The sequence below is a fragment of the Stylophora pistillata genome, chromosome 1 (genome assembly GCF_964205215.1).
Source record: "Stylophora pistillata chromosome 1, jaStyPist1.2, whole genome shotgun sequence".
NCBI classification, from domain to species: Eukaryota; Metazoa; Cnidaria; class Anthozoa; order Scleractinia; family Pocilloporidae; genus Stylophora; species Stylophora pistillata.
The window spans coordinates 24,316,031-24,324,296 of NC_142519.1; the positions used below are offsets into that span (position 1 = coordinate 24,316,031).

Consider the following 8,266-nt stretch of genomic DNA (forward strand, 5'->3'; position numbering starts at 1 on the left):
AATTGATATGCCATGGTAATAACTGAAAGGAATCCTGAAAATTATGTGCTATTAGATTAAATTGAAATAAAGGAAGAATAAATTGATATAAGAATAATTTTAGAACTTACAATGTTTGCCTTGAATTCATCCCACAGCATTACTCCAATCTCAAGAGGCTGTGGGTGTCCAGTACTCTCCCTCTGCTTCTGATACTCTTGATACTTTGCACATTGACTCTGGAAATAATTTTCATAGATTCCAGGTTTCTCAGCAGCGTCCTTTAAAACATTCTTGAGAACCTTCGTACATGGTAGCTGAGGAATACCTAGATTACTCAGAGCCTCAAAACCAGAGGGAATTCTGTTGTACACTGCAAGAGCTGTAAAATGTTATGTGAAAATTAAATTTGTAGTGGATAGTGTTACCAAACACACGTAAAGACAGCAGAGTGACAGTAACTCTCAATATAGAAACGACAACTTTAAATTTCAATGTAGAAGACATGTCTTGACATTCTCATGTCATCTTCAGTTGCATATGAGCTTTTAACGGTTGTACCTTTGAATTTATATTAAGGTACGTTATAAATTACGTGTCAGGGCTTACGTTACAATATGAACATTAAATACCCGAGAAATGAAAATAGCTCGCGCATAACTGGACCAAAAAAAAAAAAATAAATGAGTAAAAGACAAAAGGAACAACATAATTAAAAGGAAAGAGACAAATCTGGATGCTTCAATTGCTGATTAAGAATGGGTTTTTCCCACTTAATATGCAATGCTTCTTTTATCTTAATTTGGAATTTTGAGGGGGCAGAATCGAAGATCGTGAAACATTCTGTATCACAAGAATCAAGACAGGCCCTTGATGATTGCAGGTGCCTGTAAATATGCGAAGACTTGTCTGACAAGAAGTGCTTACGAACTCGTGTACAAATATGGCGAGTGGTCTCACCAGTGGAACTGGCATTAGAGCCAGCGCACGAAAATTGATAAACGACAAGCGAACGGAGACCTAGCGGTACTGAATCTTTCACACTGAACACGTTTCTGAGTTTAAACGTACTGAAGACTAATTTAACATCTAAATCAGCTTTACAATAACGTTTGAGTAGTTGTCTTAACTTGTCTGTGCGATTTTTGAAAACCGGCCAACATAAGGAAGTTTATAATAGTGCGAAGAAGGTTTCTCGGAGTCAGATGAGGCGTTCTGCCCAATAAGAGAAGGATTATTTTTCTTAGCTAGATACCGGTAAATGATCCAGTCTATGGCCCAAGACCCAAGATGGAAAACAGTTTTTCCGTAGCAAGAAAATAAGCTTCTTAACATCCAGATGAAAACTAGCCCAGGAATTATTGATCTTCTATACTCTGTCAACCAATGTTCTGACTAAGCCCAGTTTGTAAATCAAAGGGGTGAAGCTGAAATAATTAGTAAGAACACCAGTAAACCTCTTCTTGCGATATACACTGGTGACGATGGATGGATGACTGTTGTCTAACAATATATCAAGAAACGATAATATCTTATCAATTTTCCTTTCCATTGTGAAACGAATACTAGGGTGCCTGGTGTTGATATAATCAATGAACACGAGGGCGTCCTCCTCGCTATTGAACAAGCAAAAGGTGTCATCAACATAGCATCTGTAGAACAGAACTTCAGAGGATGAATATTTATCTAGCCAGTTTTTTCATGATGTCCCATAAAAAGGTTTGCAAGTACTGGAGCAAGTGGGGACCCCATGGCAACCCCATCTATTTGATCATAAAACACACCCTTAAATAAGTAACCGGTCTCTGCTGTTGCGAAGGTAAAAAGCATTTTTAGGTCAGCGGCGTTTATCTTAAGACCAGGGTTACCTTGATAAATTTATGTGATCGCCAGATCAATGCATTCATCAAGAGGTATACTAGTGAACAAACTCTAAACATCGAAAGAGACCATGATCTTCCCTAAGGTTGATAACCGATTGATTTCATGTACAAAAGAAAACGTGTCGCGGACGTTGTACATACGTGGGACGTGTGGCTCTAAAAGATTGCAAAGGAACTCAGATAAATTGTAATTGTGGTCCCTATTGACGATACTATGGGTCGAAAAGGGGGTGTTTCATTAGGCTGCTGAGCGTTGTGCAGTTTAGGTAGCCCATAGCACGTGGCTGATTGAGAACCAACTGGATAAATTCTCTCATAGGTATCGTTGTCTAAGTGGCCATTATTTTTAAATTTGTAGTCATGTAAATCATATTTTTTTCAGAAGCCATTACAGTCATGTTGAAAAAGGTCTGTGAAACAACAATTATTAGAATTAAGGAATGCAACATTTTGCGCAAATTGCCACCAGACATCCACTAAGACCAGATGGAATAGATCCAATATGTGATTGCAGGCCTAGATGTACATTTACAACTGGATGAAAAAGACAAAATATGAGAACTTTACCGGTACTTACCAACCCTGGTTGTGGCAAGTGACCATCTATTCCCCTTTTTCCCAGTCACTGTTCAACTAGTAGTAGTTCTCACTAAAGGTGTCCCCACTACTTTTATATTATGTCGTGTAGAATATTTGCTGGAGTGGAACTTTGTACAGGGAAGGACCTTTTTTCCAAGCCTCGTCCTTATCCGACAGGCTTTGTTGTTTGAATATGCCAGGAAAGTGCAGGGGGAGAAGTTTTATATCATTATATGCTATTGGTCAGTTGTGCTTGATCGATTTGCATGGGACTGAGGTGTAGGTGAAAAGGGTTGTTTTCGGTCATGGTACGTTTGAATTATGAGCTGACTCTGGCGTCAGTTTATTGCAGAAGTCAGATATGTTGTAAGTAGCCCTTCCTAATGGACTTGATGTCGTTTATCTACTCAGAGTATTTAAAGATACAGGTTAAAGTTATTTTATAATTTAATGAAATAATAACCTAACATGTATCTTTTTTAAACATTTGAAGAGAATTTGAACTTGTTTTTTATGAAAGTGATGTAAAATTTTATTTGAAATCGAACTTCATAAAATATACATTTGCCTTAAATTAAATAGTCCCATGAAAAAATTCATTGAAACTTGAACAAGAACGTCGTTAATAAAATTTGAAGATGAATATTGCCAATAATATCTTGAAAGGTATCTTCAAAATGTCTGCCTAACCTAAAAAGAATAAAGCCTGATAGTTTCTAAAGAATCTGCTTGGGGCTGCGTCGGTGGGGATATCGGAATAATTTGGATAACTTGGCCAATTTACCATTTCAACTTTGTTGATATATCCAAATTATTTCGTTACCCCCACCGACGCAACCCCAAACAGTTTCTTTAGAAACTATCAGCCTTCATTTCTTAGAATATTCTTTCTTTTCTGACACAACTTAATTTTCAGTTGTATCTTTCTTTAATCCGTTTCTACTCTGAATCAAATTGGCTAAATTCCAAGGCTAAATTTAGTCACATGATTGTTGTGCATAGTTGTTGTGTTACTCTTGGAGCTCTTCGGAAATCAGAGCTCAGTCTCGAAAATAATTTTCTGCTCACATTAAACTACGAAGGGATCCAGGGAAATCAGTCAACAAAACCAGTCATACTAAAGAATAGCAAGAACGAAAAAAAGAGTTATGGCATTTGTAACCTGAAAGGTTTTTGCTCTCAAAATTAAAAGGCTGTTTGTTGAATTATCAAACTATAAATCTTTCCTTTGACTGCTTTAATGAAATTGCCATTCTTTGAATCATCTGTTCTCTGAAATGAAGTCTTGAATTGATTTGGACTAGCCGTCTCTTAGCCATGTTGATGATCTCAAGTTTAAAATTTTAATGTAAGAGTTTTGAGCAAATGTATGTTATTTGTTTGGCAACATACCATTAATGAATATTTTTTGCAGCACAATCAAAATTTTTAGTTGCAATATATTCATAGAAAAGTGATGTCATATGTAACAATGGAAACAACAAATCTATTTATATTGTTTCTGTAACTTTTTCCTCACAATATATTTGCCCTTACAGTGTTAAAAGGCCAATGGTGTGGACTGTTCAACACAATGATGTGTTATTGCAAGAAATGTATTTGTTTGAACCTTGGAAGTACAAACGAGGAAGTGAACAGCGAAGTCAAGTTTGGGAGAGAATAAGTGAGTCCTTAAAAGAGCATGAATCTCCCAGGTTTACTGTGAATCAGAAATCTATACGTGATCACCACATCCTGCTAGAGAAAGAGCAAAAGAATAAAATAATAGAAGAAGAAAAGTCCAGTGGGATTGCCCCGCAACATACACCATTTGATGACTCTATGACAGACATTGTTGAACTAATTAAAAAGAGAGATGCTGAAGATCAGCAACTGGGTTCAGAAAAAGGGGAAAGGCAGAGGAAGAGACTGCAAAGGCAGTTGAAATGCGAAAGGCTTTAATGGAAACATTTGCTCAGAGCAAGAAGAGGAAGGGTGAACAAGAACAAAAGAAACGCAAGCGTTCCACAGGCACTGAAACTGTCGCTTACTTAAGAGAAAAGGCTGAATTCGATGCCAGCCTGAAAAGAGAGGAGCTTCAATTAAGGAAGGCTGAGCTTGATGTGAAAAAAATCCAACAAGAAAATCTCATGATACAGCAAGAGAATCTCACAAAGGTGTTATTAGACAACATCAAAAGCCATCAAAAACAGCAGGACCAGCTCCTACAGCAAATGCAAGTGCAGAATACTGCTTTGCTAACTTTACTGCAAGGTGCATTCAAGCCAAAGGATGCTTAGGGGCACTTTTGACTTTTAAATTATTTTGAAACTGAGCATTCATTATTTTCATTTTTTATGAGCATTAGTATGGTTTTGCTTGTTGGGACTGCCATAACTTTGCAGAAGGCAGAAATTTTAGGTATGTCATGAAAGTGTGATCCTTATACCTTAGCCACATTTTAATTTTGCAGAAAAAAGGATAATTTGTGTGAAGTAGACATTTTAAAAGACCAAACATTCTATTTTCATAGAATACAAGCTCTTTAATACAGTGGTATAATTTTATTATTTTCTATCATTTGTAAATGTTCAGAATAAAAGTTGTATCCTAACAGTGGATGCTGTCCATTTCCCTGTCACTTACCTTAAACACAGTGCATAGAAATCAACGCAACTTATTGGTTTTATTTAAAAGTAACAAAATAAATTTGGGTTAAAAATACAACAGTCAAGTATTTTTCAAAATGAAAAGTTGCCACCTACAGAGCTTCAGTTAAAATGATCTGACAGCTTGAGCTATGTTGCATGAATGTTGACCGATTTACAAATAATAGTCTTGGGGAGTTTGTGGTTGAACATTAAAATGTTCAGAAGTTGTTGAACCATATAAGCAGCACCTAGCATTGTGAAGTAAAGTGCAAACCATGTACATTTTCCTCACTGCGCTGAGTTGAACTTTTAAATTCTTTTTGAAGTCTAAGAATTTAAAGTAATTGATTGTCCTTGAAAATCTATTCTATAGATACCCTCACACTACTCATAGCACTATTCCAGTCCTTCTCATTCTGTGTCATCCTTGCTCCCTTACACCTTGCAGTTGTATACGATGGGGATAAGCGGGATCACCACAAATACATAATGAGTCTCCATTTATGTTAACAGCGTATTGCACCAGTTGGTTATATAAACTAGATTCAATCATAATTTGCGTTTTCAGTAACCAGTTGGTATGTAATATTGTACATTTGCCTGTTGCATTTCATTCAACATTTTCCTTAAAAAGAGACAAAAAGAGAGCAAGTAAAAGTAAAAACAAGAAAAAATAAACTTCTGTTATTGGGAGCTCAGGGTGCTTGTGGGTACATAATTAAAGTAACTTGGATGTTCCTTCAATGGATGTTTACTCAACCTAATTGAATATATTATTTATGAGGTGATCTCTCGCCAATACCCCAGCATTACTTTAAAGGTGAGCTGGCACCTCATTTACCAAGTCTGGTTCCTGAGATGGTTGCTCATCATAACCGGGGAGTGGTGTGTTGTCCAAAATACACATGTTGTGAAGCACAGTAGTTGCAGTAATGATAGTGCAGCAACGACTTGGTTCGAATTGTAGTGCTCCACCAGAAATGTGAAGGCAACGAAACCTAGCCTTCCATAGGCCAAAGGCCCTCTCAAAGATGTTTCGTGTTTTAGTGTGAGCCTTCTAGTATTTCCTTTGGGGTTGCGTTGACACACTATCGGGCCTGAAAGGGGTCAGCAAATATGGCTGGATGCCATATCCACGATCCCCCAACAGCCAACCATTTCTTCCGCCACCGCCTTCCAGGTGTATGTGCAGCATGCTGGCAATAAAAATGACTGAGTCATGGACACTACCATGCCATCTGCACACAAATTTGGTGAACAACCGTTGTGCATTGCACACTGCCATGGTGTTTATGGCACGAAAGTCCTTATGGCACACATACAAATGTTCCTGATTATTATTGATGGGTATCAAGGAGCCATCCACAGCACCAATTACCCGCGGCATTCCTGCTATATTGTAAAAGTCAGTCATTGTTGCCTGTCGGACAAGGACAAAGTATTCAATTTCTATAATTTTCAGGCATCATACTCTCATCTTATTCTTTAGACTTCAAGGGTTAAATGTCTCCCATTCCCAACACCTTCGAAAGAAATTCCAGATAGTAAACCTTGTAACTGTTTTTGTTCCTGGATTCACCTGTTAAATTCCTAAACCAAATTAACAAATGGTAAATGCCATAGCCTACATTATAGAGTTATAGATGCAAGCAGGAGGTTGCTGAGCCCAAAAGAAGCACGAGAGTCACCCAAGGCAACTGAAGGCTAGAGTGCCTAGCAAACCTCTTAAGTACATCCATAACTCAAAAGTGTACAGCTGTGGCATTTACCACTTGTTTTATAACATATTCATTGCTGCATTGGAGCATTAAAGAAGTCCTTTCATTGAGCTACATCACATAACCACAAATGTCATAGGCATACACCCATGGCCAAATAGTAGACAATGAATCAACCAGTAAGAGCACCTGCTTTGCCTTAGATAGAAAAACCATCGAGAATTGAACTTTTCCCACAAACTTAAGCCAACATTTTTCAAACAGCTTACCACACTTTGGCTATTTTGTAATTTACAGTTTAGCTTCAAACAGTACTTACATTCAAATCAGTATTTCCTGTGGGAAACACTATCCAGTCTTCTGACATTCTCTCCAGGCACTTGGAGACAGCAAGCAATGTTCTGCTGACACTTGCCTTTGATACTCCTATGGTATCAGTTATGACTTTGAGAAAACTCCCCGAGGCATAATAACGGAGTGATATGAGAACCTGAAAGGCATTGTAAGTAAATGTCACTGACAAAATATTTGTGGTAGGAATCAAACAGGATCTACAGAATCAGAATGTTCTGAGAGCAAACAAACAACACAGACCACCGAGGAAACAATGTAAACTTGAGAACTTTAAATTTAACTACAAACACTTAATTTCAGCAGTTTATACTGACAGGAATTTCGCTTAAGTAAGTGTACAGAATATTGTGAAAAAGGAAGGAATTCACAATTTTTTTTTAGTGATTTAATCGTTTTCGGCGAATGGCATGCGTAATTTTCACGGCTCCCCATAGACTCCTCTAGCATAAAGCAAGCTAAGATCAATAACAATGCGACCGAAAGAATTGGGTGATTGGAGAGAACAATTTTAAAGTTCATTCTTTTCGTTTATTCATCACGAGTACAGTACACTTCCTCGTGTTTCATTCAGCCAATACTATAAGCAACAATTTCAGCATTTGTGCAACCCGGCCGCGTTTAAGGGAAGTCTCTGCGATCGCTATATTATGTTTATTTCTATCTATATAATGTCAGTTTACTAATTTCCTCCAAATAAAGAAAAAAAAACAATCTGCAATTAAAATACTGGAAACAGGTTTGTCTCGCAGTAAGATCGGGTTTGCGTGACAGGAACCCATTTCAACGTTCATACAAGGAAGCCATTTTAAAGTCATTACTCGCGGCGAGTGATTGGCGTTAGCATGACAAAGTGTTTATCTATTCAATAATTTTTTCCACTGCCGTTTGTTAGTTAAAAAAAAAAAAACAATTAAATAGAACTTCACAGTTATATGTAGGTTTCCATGCAAACGCCTTCAAACGGTATACAATAAAACAACAACTACTTATGATAATTACCTGGGTTTCTGGAGACAGTGGGCAGCTTCTCGTCGTGTTTCTCAGTAATTCCTCCTTTAAGCTCCTCAACCCTTGCTCGTGAGAGCCGAAAACGTTCAATGCCTTCACAGTTAGCCATATCGGC

The 8,266-nt window shown here is 37.4% G+C and overlaps 1 pseudogene; it reads left to right on the plus strand.

Moving 5' to 3' along the window:
• The first annotated feature begins 2,824 nt into the window (after positions 1–2,824).
• Positions 2,825–4,861, plus strand: LOC148741772 (uncharacterized; annotated as a pseudogene).
• The last annotated feature ends 3,405 nt before the right edge of the window (positions 4,862–8,266 follow it).